This window comes from Rhinatrema bivittatum, chromosome 1, assembly GCF_901001135.1.
Source record: "Rhinatrema bivittatum chromosome 1, aRhiBiv1.1, whole genome shotgun sequence".
NCBI classification, from domain to species: Eukaryota; Metazoa; Chordata; class Amphibia; order Gymnophiona; family Rhinatrematidae; genus Rhinatrema; species Rhinatrema bivittatum.
The window spans coordinates 433,275,143-433,290,085 of NC_042615.1; the positions used below are offsets into that span (position 1 = coordinate 433,275,143).

At 42.9% G+C, this 14,943-nt stretch overlaps 1 protein-coding gene and 1 non-coding gene across 3 annotated transcripts in view; one reads left to right on the plus strand and one right to left on the minus strand.

Annotated features, from left to right (window-relative positions):
* LOC115092963 (zinc finger protein 567-like) overlaps window positions 1–14,943 on the plus strand; it is a 1,005,854-nt gene that overhangs the window by 404,177 nt on the left and 586,734 nt on the right. The window lies entirely within an intron of this gene.
* Window positions 10,360–10,432, minus strand: TRNAG-UCC. The gene has a single exon. It is a non-coding gene; the product is annotated as a tRNA-Gly (tRNA).

Sequence of the window (14,943 nt, forward strand, 5' to 3'; positions counted from 1 at the left end):
GTAGGATCTAGCAATCTCTGAAGAATTTCTATCATTTGAATCAATGAAAGATACCACAAGAGGAGTTCATTTGTTCAATGCAGTCAGCTAGAGACTGCACTGTACAATTCTTCAGAGAATGCAAATTTGCAGTTAATTCCTGTCTGTGTATGTAACATCAGCCTCCCAAATCCATCCTGAGTTGAATGTGCCCATCTGCAGTGCTAGATGGAAATATAGAGTCCTATTCTCCCTATTAAATTGCACTTTCTATCTGTCTCTCTACCTCCCTCCCTCCCTCCCCCCTCACGCTCCCCCTTCTGTGCATTAATCTACTGCATTCTGTGGTAGAAAATAGAAATTTGTATTAACTCCTTCCACTTCTATCTCGTGAATTAGACCCATTTAATGCATTTTCATGAATGACCGTTAGGACGCTAGATTTAGCAACTCAGCTTGTTTTTAATATCTCCCCCTTAATTAAAAAAGGCCACCTCCTGCAATCCCCAGTTGCTCCTGCCCCACTAAATTTGGTTAAACCATGGCATTGGTCTCTGTAATATAGCCATAAAACAAGTTGAAGATGACTCTTCCTGAGACCAGCAACATTTAAAAATCAGAACTGGTGATTGCTCCTGCCCACTTAATTCTGAGAGATCCACAGCAGGTGTACTATGGCAGTGGGGGACCATGGGAGGCACTGCAGGGAGTGGCATGTTTTGTTGATATTGGGATTTTTTTCAGATGTGGCTTCTGCTTGGCTGCTAGAATGTACTAGCGTGTGATCTATGTGTTAAACAGGAGGACCTTCCTGCACAGGAAGGTTCATTAATGGTTCAGAGATATTGAGAAATGTCCTATCTGTTAAAATTGGGAATATTAATGCAAAGGATGTTCAATGGAAGTTCAAGGTATATGTGAAATCCACTGAGTGGCAGGGAGATTCTTCCCCCAAAAGGAATGGAACAAGTAGGGAACTGCAAAGGAGTATCTGTAAGACCCTACTTAAAAGCCCAGAACCAGGCATTTAGTCTGGTCCACCTTAAGCCATACTGAGGGAGAGAGTTTTGTTCTGAGGGCATTCTCCTTAGAAGAGAATTAGGCACAGCAAGGCTCCACGTGAGCGGGACCCCTCTACCCACCCCCCACCCCCACCACCCCAGCAAAGAACTAGGAAAAAGAGAGGGAGCCCAGTCAGAGGGTGAGAGTGTGTGTACATGTGAATGAGAGAGAGGGACCATAAATGTATGAGAGAAGGAGCATGTGTGGATGTGTATGAGAGACAGCAGGTGTGTATGAAAGAGAGGGCTTATCTGTGTGTGAGATTGTGTGTGTGTGTGAGAGAGAGAACACCTGTGTGTATAAGAGATAGGGAGTATGTGTATGAGAGAGAGGGAACTTGTTTGTATGCAAGACAGAGAGAGCATGTGTGTATAAGAGAGAGAGAGCATGTATGAGAGAAAGAACATATGTATATGAGAGAGAGAGTGCATGTGTGTGAGAGAGAGCATGTATGTATGAAAAAAGAGGGAGCGTGTTTGTGTATATGTGGGAGAGATCATGTGTGTAAAAGAGAGAAGGAGCGGAGTGAATGTGTGAGAGCATGTGCATATGAGAGAGAGGAAGTTGTGTATGTGTGTATGAGCATGGGCATATGAGGGAGAGGGAGCATATTTGTGTGAGCGTGTGTGCAAGAGAGAGAGAGTATGTATGTGAGAATGAACGTTTACTTGTGTGTGTATATATGAGAGAGAAGTGAAAGTTTGTGTGCCTCCTTCCTCACCCCTACTAATCCACAGCAATCTCAGGGTGACTGGAAATCAACTGGGCCTCTGTTCAGCTCTGCCGTGTCATCTTTAAAATCTTTAAAATAATACTTTAAAATCGTCAGCTCAGTGTGCTGCAGCAGTCAAAAACGCAAATAGAATGTTAGGAATTATTAGGAAGGGAATGGTTAATAGAACGGAAAATGTCATAATGCCTCTATATCGCTCCATGGTGAGACCACACCTTGAATACTGTGTACAATTCTGGTCGCTGCATCTAAAAAAAGATATAGTTGCGATGGAGAAGGTACAGAGAAGGGCAACCAAAATGATAAAGGGGATGGAACAGCTCCCCTATGAGGAAAGGCTGAAGAGGTTAGGGCTGTTCAGCTTGGAGAAGAGACGGCTGAGGAGGGATATGATAGAGGTCTTTAAGATCATGAGAGGTCTTGAACGAGTAGATGTGACTCGGTTATTTTCACTTTCAAATAATAGAAGGACTAGGAGGCATTCCATGAAGTTAGCAAGTAGCACATTTAAGACTAATCGGAGAAAATTCTTTTTCACTCAACACACAATAAAGCTCTGGAATTTGTTTCCAGAGGATGTGGTTAGTGCTGTTAGTGTAGCTGGGTTCAAAAAAGGTTTGGATAAGTTCTTGGAGGAGAAGTCCATTAATGGCTATTAATCAATTTTACTTAGGGAATAGCCACTGCTATTAATTGCATCAGTAGCATGGGATCTTCTTAGTGTTTGGGTAATTGCCAGGCTCTTGTGGCCTGGTTTTGGCCTCTGTTGGAAACAGGATGCTGGGCTTGATGGACTCTTGGTCTGACCCAGCATGGCAATTTCTTATGTTCTTATTTGTAGCTGTTTTCTGGGATTGCCTGCTATGGGGTGGTGAGGTCTGCTGTGCAGACCTCATCGCCCCATCCCCTCTGACGTCACCATCACCTGGGTGACAGTACAAACGGCCTGAAGCGCCGTCGGATGAGTCGCATGCTGAGGCGTCACACGTCAAAGGCACGCAACAAAGGGGCGCACCCCTAGCTATGCACCTTAGTGCGACCATTAGTGCTTATTCCCTCTTTACTTAAATTCTGTATACATAACCACTTTAATTATTTCCTTTAACTCTTAAAGTCTGTCTTATATATGCAAAAAAAAAAATGGAAATCCCGATAATCCTTGGTCAAGGAAAATGTGGCTGCCTTTGCAACAGGAACCATAAAAATAAGACTTCTGTCAGAAAATCTTTAATTAATATCATTCCTTCTTTCACCAAATCATTGTCCTGCTTTCTTCCATATCTTTACTAGTATGCAATGCACAATCAGTGAGGAAAAAATGCATTATCTAATCTCCAGCAGGGCCTAAATTAGCTGCCAGATTACTGAACTTCAAATTAGGGCCACTTAAACCACTCAGGGGTTAAGATTTCAGCAGTCGCCATAAGGCAAAATGCAATTTTTTTCCCTTCCAAAGACATTTCCTCATGTTTGTTAATTAAACATATTTCTTGATGGGACAAATAAATAGGAAGGAAACTAAAAACATAAACCTGCTTAGGCAATAAGATCATTCTAAAGAGCTGTATCATTGCCATCAATCCAAAAGAAAATTAGATCCAGTTTTTCAAGCTCTTTCTGTTAAAGTCATCAGTTTGAAAATATTAGCTTTCCAAATTAAGTAATTATATAATTGCCAAATTTGTAATCTCCTAATCCAAAACTCTCAGCAGAACTATAGCCGTGTCAGTACAATAACCCCCAAATATTTTAAGGATTTTCCCACCCATTTAACATTTGTTTATCCCATGCCTTTTGGAATTCCTTTACCAGCTCTTCCAGCAGAGAATTCCAAGCATCCACCACCCTGAAGAAATGATTCCTGATGTTGATTCTGAGTTGCTCCCCCTGGAGTTCCATATTGTGACCCCTGGTACTACTGCTGTCTTTCCAATGGGAAAGGTTTGAGGATGGTGCATCAGTAAAACCTTTCAGGTATGTGAAGGTCTGTGTAACCTGTCAGGTTACCTGTAAGCCCTGGGTCATGTCATGGTAGTGCGGTTAGTGAGGGAATAATTAGGGGAGGATTCAGTCATGTGCAAGGATGTCCCACTTCAGAGGGTTTATAGCGGCACTCCGCCAAGACCTGGGATGGGGGGTGGTACCCAATCCCAGAGGTAACTTGTGTGTTAGGCTGAGTGCACTTTACTGCATCGGCCTCTATGTGTGAGATATGGACCTCTGGGAACTTATATCCAAGACTACCAGCCGGGGGTTGCATTAAATATAGGAATAAATAGTCTACTTACATTGTTTGCTTGCTCCAACTCCTTCACTCTTGCTTGTAGATCTTTCACCTGTTTTATAAAAAAATAGAAATCATAGATTTTAAAATATTCCGATTTTTTCCATAGAGAAACACGGAGTCAACATAATATAAGAATATACAGCAAGGAAAAAATAAATGGGTTTACGCATATAAATGGTTGAGGGTTTGTGCACAAACATAGACATTAATGTGCACAAAAACAGGGGTTCTGGGGAAGGAGTTGGGGAGGATGTCAGATTGCCACACACAAGTTATAGAAACTTAGAAACATAGAAATAACGGCAGAAGAAGACCAAATGGGCCATCCAGCCTGCTCAGCAAGCTTCCACACTTTTTTTTCTCTCTCTCATACTTACCTGTTACTCTTGGTCTTTAGTAACCTTTTGGTTCTATTTCCCTTCCACCCCCACCATTAATGTAATCTTTTGGTTCTATTTCCCTTCCACCCCCGCCATTAATGTAGAGAGCAGTGCTTGACTGCTTCTAAGTGAAGTATCTAGCCTAATTGGTTAGGGTTGTAACCACCGCAATAAGCAAGTAACTCCCACGCTTATTTATTTATCCAGCCTGTACAATTCAGTCCTTGTTGGTTGTTATATGAATATAAATCCACTTTTCTTCATTTCCCCCTGCTGTTGAAGCAGAGAACTTCTCTGGATATGTATTGAAAGTGAAGTATCAGGCTTAATTGATTCAGGTGGTAACCGCCGTAGCAAGCAAGCTACACCCATGCTTATTTGTTTACCCAGACCGTGGAATTCAGTCCTTGTTTGTTGTTGTTGTGGAATATAAAAAAATCATCTTTTCTTCATTCCCCCAGCTGTTGAAACAGAGAGCAACACTGGATATACATTGCAAATCATCTTTTCTTCATTCTCCCTGCCGTTGAAACAGAGAGCAACACTGGATATGCATTGAAAGTGAAGCATCAGGCTTGTTTGGTTTGGGGTAGTAACCGCCATAACATATAGAAAGACATGGTTTAATGGAACAAAGTCAGCATGGCTTTACCCAAGGCAAGTCTTGCCTCACAAATCTGCTTCCCTTTTTTTGAAGGAGTTAATAAATGTGGATAAAGTGAACCTGTATATGTAGTGTACTTGGATTTTCAGAAGGCATTTGACAAAGTTCCTCATGAGAGGCTTCTAGGAAAAATAAAAAGTCATGGGATAGGTGGCAATGACCTTTCGTGGATTACAAACTGGCTAAAAGACAGGAAACAGAGAGTAGGATTAAATGGACAATTTCTCAGTGGAAGGGTGTGGGCAGTGGAATGCCTCAGGGATCTGTATTGGGACCCTTACTTTTCAATATATTTATAAATGGAAAGATCTGGAAAGAAATATGACAAGTGAGGTAATCAAATTTGCAGATGATACAAAATTGTTCAGAGTAATTAAATCACAAGCAGATTATGATAAATTGCAGGAAGACATTGTGAGGCTGGAAAATTGGGCATCAAAATGGCAGATGAAATTTAATGTGGACAAGTGCAAGGTGATGCATATAGGGAAAAATAACCCATGCTCTAGTTACACAATGTTAGGTTCCATATTAGGTGCTACTACCCAAGAAAGAGAACTAGGCATCATAGTGGATAACACATTGAAATCATCAGTTCAGTGTGCTGCGGCAGTCAAAAAAGCAAATAGAATATTGGGAATTATTAGAAAGGGAATGGTGAATAAAACGGAAAATGTCACAATGCCTCTGTATCGCTCCATGGTGAGACCACACTTTGAATACTGTGTACAATTTTGGTCGCCACATCTCAAAAAAGATATAATTGCAATGGAGAAGGTACAGAGAAGGGTGACCAACATGATTAGGGGAATGCAACAGCTCCCCTATGAGGAAAGACTAAAGAGGTTAGTACTTTTCAACTTGGAGAAGAGACGGCTGAGGGGGGATATGATAGAGGTGTTTAAAATCATGAGAGGACTAAAATGGGTAGATGTGAATCGGTTATTTACTCTTTCATATAATAGAAAGACTAGGGAGCACTCCATGAAGTTAGCATGCGGCACATTTTAACATTAACATAGCTTGATGGACCCTTGGTCTGACCCAGTATGGCATGTTCTTAAGCAAGCTACTCCCCGCATTTTTCACATTTCCTCTTGCCATTGAAGCATAGAGCACTGTCAGCGTTGCATTTACCATGTGTATATCTATTGAATAAGGGTATTATCTCCAGGTAGTAGCAGTCTTTCCCGCAAGCCTCCCTCTCTTCCTTCACATCCTCTAGACTTTATGGATCCACAGTGTTTATCCCACGCCCCCTTGAAGTCCTTCACAGTTTTAGTCTTCACTACTTCCTCCGGAAGGGCGTTCCAGGCATCTACCACCCTCTCCATGAAGAAATGCTTCCTGACATTGGTTCTGAGTCTTCCTCCATGGAGCTTCAAATTGTGACCCCTGGTTCTGCTGATTTTTTTCCAACGGAAATGGTTTGTTGTTGTCTTTGGATCATTAAAACCTTTCAAGTATCCTGAAAGTCTGTATCATATCACCTCTGCTCCTCCTTTCTTCAATCTCTCCTCATAAGTCATTCTTATGTTCTTATGTTCTTATGATGAAGACCATCCACATTTTTGGTTGCCCTTCTCTGGACCGCCTCCATCCTATCTCTGTCCCTTCGGAGATATGGTCTCCAGAACTGAGCACAGTACTCCAGGTGAGGCCTCACCAAGGCCCTGTACAAGGGGATAATCACTTCCCTTTTTTTACTCGATATTCCTCTTCTATGCACCCCAGCATTCTTCTGGCTTTAGCTATCGCCTTGTCACATTGTTTCCCCGACTTTAGATCGTTTGACACTATCAGCCCAAGGTCTCTCTTCTGCTCCGTACACATCAGCCCTTTACCCCCCATCGAATACAGTTATTTTGGATTTCCGCACCCCATATGCATGACTCTGCACTTCTTGGCATTGAATTTCAGCTGCCATATATTTGACCACTCTTCCAGCTTCTTTAAATCCTGTTTCATTCTCTCCACTCCTTCCGGCATGTCCACTCTGTTGCAGATATTAGTGTTATCCGCAAAAAGACAAACCTTACCTTCTATCTCTTCTGCTATGTCGCTCACATAGATATTGAACAGGACCGGTCCCAACACCGATCCTTGCGGCGCTTCACTTAACACCGCTCTCTCTTCAGAGTAAGTTCCATTTACCATCACACATTGTCTTCTGTCCATCAACCAGTTTGCAATCCAGGCCACCACCTCGGCACTCACTCCTATGCTTCACATTTTACTCACCAGCCTCCTGTGCGGGACCATATCAAAAGGTTTGCTGAAATCCAAGTAGATGACATTGAGTGTGTGAGAGACAGAGTCTGGGCAGGGAGGTGACCGGGGTGTGTGTGAGAGACAGAGTCTGGGCAAGGAGGTGACTAGGGTGTGTGTGAGAGAGACCAGAGACTAGGCAGGGAGGTGACTGGGGTGTGTGTGGGAGACAGAGACTGGGCAGGGAGGTGACTGGGGTGTGTGTGAGAGACAGAGACTGAGAAGGGAGGTGACTGGGGTGTGTGTGGGAGACAGAGCCTGGGCAGGGAGGTGACTGGGGTGTGTGAGAGAGACAGACTGGGCAAGGAGGTGACTGAGGTGTGTGTGGGAAACAGAGTCTGGGCAGGGATGTGACCAGGGTGTGTGTGAGAGACAGAGCCTGGGCAGGGAGGTGACTGGGGTGTGTGTGAGAGACAGAGACTGAATGTAGGGTTTAATTGGTGTGTGTGTGTGCAGGGCCGGTGCTTCCATTAGGCAAACTAGGCGGTGGCCTAGGGCGTCACAATTTTGGGGGAGTTGCAAACTCCCACCAGCACAAGAGGTCCTGCGGCAAATCAAATACCAAAGGAGGGGGCGCTGTGCCAGAGCTGCTGCCAATACATAATCCAGGGAAGGGGTTGCATTACTGAAGGTTCACCAAGGGTGCCAAATACTCTTGCACCAGCCCTGTGTGTGTGACTTGTGGGTCCTAAAGAAGAGGTCAGTAAGGACAGAGCTTCAGAAGCCGCTGCTGCTCCTGGTATGTGCTTTCAAGGGAAAGGAGTAGGAGAGTTGCTGGAGATGTTAAGTAAAGGTGGCATTTTAAGTTTATTTTTCTTGATTGACTACCATTTTAATTATTGAGTATTATGTGATGTGTCTGCTGTTTTGAAATATTTGATTGATATTTGGACAATTTTTAATAATTTTTATGAGTTTTGTTGGATATTCTGTTCATCAGCTGTTTTGAAACATTTATTAATATAGTTTTACAGTTATTTCTGTGTGGGGCTCTGTAGCAGCTTGGTTTGCTCTGTTTTCCTAATAGGAGGTTTATTAGTGTTTAGGACCTGATTTAATATTTGTAGTGTTGCCTTTTCATAGATAGGGTTGTTATATGTTCCATAATGCAGGTGTAACTTTGTGCAGATTAGTTTGTGTGCATTATTGCAGATCCTGGGACTGTGTTAGGTGCTATATTTCTCTTTCCATTTCTCCAGGATTGCACTGCATGCAGAGTGGCTTTTTTTTATTTTCCATTCCAATTTCTATCTCCATATTTATAATGTGTGGTCTTTCTGTACTTTGCTGAAGGTCAGTGCTGTGTGTGTGCCCGAGGTGAGGTATTTTACTAGCATGTAGGCAATTGTATCAATCTTATTTGTAGATGCAGAGTATATGTTTACATGATGATAGCTTAGTAAATGACAGGGCTGGATAGCCTTTTTCTCCTGTCTACCCAGTTATCCTGTCCGCACTGCTAAGGATACATCCCAGCTGTCAGCCAAAGGGTGTGACCACCTTCAAGACATCTCTTTATCCAGAACAGTCTTTTTTCTGTTCTTCCTTTGTAAAGAAATTGGGATGAATGGCGGGAGCCCCTAGACTCGATTCAGCAAAAGTCACCATCAGAGGAAGACTAAAACTAAATAGTTGAGCCATAGGAAAGGAAAAAAAGTCTTCAAAGGTATTTATCTGTTTTATTGATACAGATTAATAAGGCATTTGCTCAATTATAGTAAATATTTTGGTACAACATTCCAGAGGGTTTAAAAATATCTTACAGAATACTGTGATGTATGATGAGATATTTGTCTTTATAGTAGACTAGTATGGTTCTTTGTAAGTTATGGGATACTGCCACTTGAGATCTCTTTAAGTATAATTGAAATGCTTCCATAACTATATATTAGGTTTAGCATTGGTAGCTGCTTGAAGTAATTGAGTTTAAAATATTAAAAAGTATAACAGCTGTAGCAGATTATTTAGAAATCTATTGTCAGATGTATGTGTGTGAAAGTATTTATCAATAAGAATATGAATTCCATGGCTCATACTTTGTTTAGTGTCTGCTCATGTTAACCATGGGCCCAGCCAAAAATTCATTTCTAGCTACGCCACTGATTTCTCTTTATTATAACCAGGCACAAATTGCCTGTCGCATCAGAGTTCTGAAAGCATTCTAGAACACTGGACTGCCTGATAATAAATCTGAATCTTTAACTTATTATTTCAACTTTTTTATTCCCATTAAGCTCCAATGTATACTAAGATATGCAAAAATTAAATATCAATTTCTTTTCCACTTGAGTGTTTCAGGCAGCAAATTTGAGAATCACCTCATTTGAGAACAATTTTATTTCCAAAATCATAAGCAAAACAAACAAAACATAATGGTATTGAATACTTGCATGTTTTTCATTACCAAACCTAAAACTTCAACTGAAATCCCGAAACCCAAAGCAGGAAATGGCTAAAAATAGAAGGAAGCAGTTTATCTTTAATCTTGTAAGGGTGCTTAGTAAGTGTTAGCATAGTTCAGAGCTGTGCACGATATATATGGGAAATGTCTGTGATAATCCATTGAGAACATTTCAGATAATCAAGAAATGCTTTTAGCTTCAGGGATGGAAATTTCTCAAATGAAATCTGGAACAGGGGTTTTTGCCAACCAAGCATTGTTTGCATTTTGCTGAAGAATGTTTTGCCATTCCATGTCCTTTACCTCATCTATTTTCAGTAGTCCCCGCCATCATTTCCACTAACTCTCTTCTGTATTTTTCTGGCAATTCCTAGAGTTGTGCCTCCTGTACTGGAAGCTTTAGGAGCCAGTACTACAGCAAGGAGGTTCTAGGGGAGACCCATGTTGAGCTACTCCCTTATCTTTCTCAAAGGACCTTCAGATGTAGCATTATAAATTTGTCTTTGTTACACTTCTGTGTTGCCTATTTAGAAAATTATTGTAACTCTAAATAAATTAAAGATTCAGACTGAAGAACAAACACCCCACCTGAACAGGGATTTGAACCCTGGAGCCTCAGATTGGAAGTCTGATGTTCTACCAACTGGGCTACTCAGGCATGAAAACTAAAAAGGTTTTCCTCACTTGACTATCTTCTGATGTCTCCCTCACTATGTTTCCCACTTGCTTCTTTCTTCATCTATTACATTTAGAATAGTTTTCAATTTTAATTTCCCTATAATGATAAAAATAACATTGGATTTTCACACTTAGAGCAGCCACTCTTAGTGCAATCGCTAAGAGTTTTATCCATTTATCAGTGGCAGCATCAGCACTCTTCAACATTTCAACACAGTCAAAGAATAAACTCATCGCAAATAACTCAGAAAACATGAGTGTTCACTGTGACATCATGTGCCTCACAAAATTAAACATTCATTGGGTGCCAGTGCTTTCTGGCCAGTTGCACCACTGGTAGCTGTGATAATAAAAAAAAGCAAAAAGAATGTTAGGAATTATTAGGAAGGGAATGGTGACTAAAACCAGGAAAGTATTCAAGCTATCTAGAGAAACATAAAACCTTGCAATCAGTTTACAAATCTATGACCATTCTGAAAGCATCCATGGGTTCCCTTTAGTGCAGTTTCTTCATGTCTCCTGGTTAGGTTTTGGTGCTCTTCCCTTCATGGCCTGGGTTCCCTTCCCCTTGAGGAAAGTTTGGTTTTGCTTCAGATAATAAAGTATTTTCATTTTCTACTTAGAAGAGCAGCAAAATCCTTCTTTCATTTTCTTTCAATCTTCAGAATATTTCTCTTTATTAAAGCCAGGCACAAATTGCCTGTCGCATCAGAGTTCTGAAAGCATTCTAGAACACTGGACTGCCTGATAATAAATCAGAATCTTTGACTTATTATTTCAACTTTTTTATTCCCATTAAGCTCCAATGTATACTAAGATATACAAAAATTAAATTTCAATTTCTTTTCCACTTGAGTGTTTCAGGCAGCAGTTTTGAGAATCACCTCTTTTGAGAACAATCTTATTTCCAAAATCATAAGCAAAACAATCAAAACATAATGGTATTGAATACTTGTATGTTTTTCATTACCAAACCTAAAACAATCCTCTTCAGATTTAACTACTCTGCATAATTTTATGTCATCCACAAATTTAAGCACCTCACTCGTTGTACCCCTTTCCAGATCATTTATAATACAATAAAAAGTACCCGTCCTAGTACAGATCCCTGAGGCACTCCACTGTTTACCTTTTTCCACTGGCGTTGTCCCATTAAACCATAACTTTCTAAATGTTCTGTGATTTTATTCTTTATAACAGTTTCCATGAATTTTCCTGGCACTGAAGTCAGGATCATCCTAAAAGCTTGTGCAGAGTCCCCATTCAAATCACATCCCATGCACATTCCCCAGATTCCCTTCTCCCATATACATCCAGCAGAGCTCTTCCCGTTCCCTCAGTCTCCCTCTGCCATACACTTCCCCCAGAGTTGGGTCCTCTCCAATACATATTCCCCAGGGCTACAGCCACCCAACTTCCCTTCACGCCCCCCCCCCCCCCCCAGAGATCGCCTCCAATATGCATTCCCTCAGATACCCCTCTCATCTATACACATCATCCTGAGGCACCCCTGCGCACATTCCCCAGAACAGCCACATTAACATCCACAGAGCCACGACCTTTCTCCAACATGCATCTGTCAGAGACCACAGACAAATCTAGATCTGCCCTCTCTTTCATATATACATTCTGAACCCCCAATCACATACATTCCTGAGAGCTGGCTTCTTCATACACATCCCTGACACTCACCTCTAAACACATTGCCAAGAGCCCCCCACTCCATTCACATCTCCCAAATTATGGGCTGTCAGAATGGGCAGGCAATATGGGTGTCTACTCAGGGCAGCATGCCAGAAGGGAGATGCCAAGGTAGGTATAAGCTGCCTCCTACCATACACAACCCCCAGAGCCAGCCCCCTCTGACCCTATAAGACCCGCCCATACTCCTCTCATCCTCCAGATCAACCTCCTTGGTCCCCTGATCTTTTCTATGGGCCACAGCAGTAGAAATGAATACCCTACCCGCCATGGGCTGGGGGAGGGGTCTGACAGGTGAACAACTGCAGCAACAACACTGGTCTGTGCAGAGCTCCAGGTCAAGCTCAACCACTGGCTCCATCCTCCAGATCAACCTCCAGCAGCCAGCAGTCCACCAGAAATGGGGTGACAAGCCATTTGTAGGGTGAGGCCTTTGCCACCCCTTGCCTTCCAGGGTGAAATCACTGCCCTCCAGATTTTCTAAAACATGCCTACCTCATTGGAAGATGCCATCTTTAATCCTATCAAACGTCAGCTAATCAGACAAATTGAAGTCGAAAATACTGCTGGGCACCGAACAATACCTCAGCTCTATTCTCAGGATGTCTCCTGTGGTGATGATTCAAATGCACACACAGTTATGACAGGTCAGCGGTGATGTCACAATGTATTGTGACATCACCACTGCTTGCTCCCTCTGGGTTCTGCCATTCAGTGATGCTAGAGATTCTGTCGTAGCTATGGCAACTCAGCAGTGATCTCAAAACATTCTGTGAAAACACCAATGAAAATGAACTGGCAGCGCTCTCCAGCAGCTGTAAACTCAAATAAAGATATTTATTCTGTATTATTGTGGTTCTTCCTGAAACATCCTCTGTTATAGAAGTATGAGATTTATTGTGATTTCATGGTGTCTTGAGCTGTAAAAACACCACAGCCTTAGCTAGCCTGGCCCATAGGTGCCACTGCCAGAAAGGTGACCTGCTTCTGTAGCCCAGATGGGGAAAACAGCAGGAAGGGAGGGGGCTAGATTAGGGAGCAGAGTAGCTCTTCTTTGATCTGTTCCTCTAAATTCATTCCAATATCTCCCCTTCCCACCCTGTCTCTGGATTAGAGAGAAGAATAGCTATTTTCTTTTGTGTATCTGCTCCAGCCTCTGCCTTACCCATCCCTTCCTTCCTGCAGGCTGCCTGGAGGGGAGGGGCTGGAGCAGGAGGACTGAAGAAGGGTAAGTTTCCTTGTGCAGTCCTTGTGTGCCTATGGTAGGGAAGGGGAGCGTGGTGGAGTATGGCATGGGGACAGAGGGGTGAGTGCTGGGGTCATCTCTGGAGGGGGGCAGATAGCATGTAAGTTTGTAAGAGTATGGGAGAAGGGAAGAGAGAAAGTTTATGGGTGCCCCCTCACCCAATGTACACTGAATCTCAGGGTGTCTACAAAAGTGGAGTCCTCCAACGTGTGGTAAGTGCTGATCTCATTCATAAAAGGGAAAAAAGAGTTTGAGTTGAAAACTAAGCAGCTGAGAAGGAGAAGCATTTCCTTTACCTCATCGATTTTCAGTAGTCTCCTCCATCATTTCCACTAAATCTCTTCTGTATTTTTCTGGCAATTCCAAGAGTTGTGCCTCCAGAATTGTCTACATGTGGGCAGAGTGTGAGGTTAAAGTCTCCCATAATTATTAAAGTACCCTCCCCTTCCTTTGTAAGTAACTGATGAGGTGAGTCAAAAAAACTCAGTTGATTAGTATTGGGGGCATAGATATTCAATAGGGAGAACATCGCCCCCTGATACTCAAATTTGATTAATAAATAGCACTCATCTGCATCCTCAGTATGAGATTTAATAATGTAATCATACCCTTGTTTAAACAATACGCATACCCCAGCATATTTGTCCTCAACCCAAGCTGAGCCGAACCTGAGCCATATTCTGCGGCCCTCCGGGAGACTCCAAACGTCTGAAAAAACACACCTGCCGCCGTGAACTAGATCTTGAACAAGTGCTCAATTAATAACCTATTGCTATCTCCTCCTGCTCAGCACTGAACTTTATTTTGCTTTTTTCAGAATATGCACTGTACTGAAGCTATCAACTACATTGCGCCCACCTCCCTCTCAACCTGTGGCGTAGCTACGGGTGGGCCTGAGTGGGCAGTGGCCCACCCACTTTCCATTCAGTCACACCCAAATTTCTTTGCAAGACACTGCAGCCAATAAAAAGCAGGCAGCATCAGCAGGCACCCAAGAGAGAAAAAAAATTAATCAAACCAGCTCATGTGTTGCGGCTCCCGGTGTCCCACAGCCTCAGTAATACTTTCCTTTACCTTCTTCCTGCCCCCGCGGACCAATGGGAAACCTCCTCCCTTCTTCCTGCCCCTGCGGGCCAATGGGAAATCTCCTCTCTTATTCCTGCCCCCATGGGCCAATGGGAAGCCTCCTCTGTTTTTCTTGCCCCCGCGGGCCAATCGGAAGCCTCCTCCCTTCTTCCTGCCAGTGGGAGGAGGAGGCCACAGATTGGCCGGTGGGGCAGGAAGAAGGGGGGCATCGGGCTGGGAAGAGTGGCAGTGTTCAAGCCACGGGTTGGAAGTGCTGAAATGCAGCGAGCCACAAAGAAAAGAGGCCAGCCGCACCAGGAACCGCAATAGAGTAGGGTTTCCCCAAAGCGAGCATGCAGAGGCCGGTTGCTCCGGGAAGTCTCCTCCTTCCCCCAGTAAGCGCGGCAGAACCGCATTTAAAGTAAAAGTGGTTCTCAGCCATGCTGATTTCAGATGGGGCAATTGGAGCTCCCAGCGGC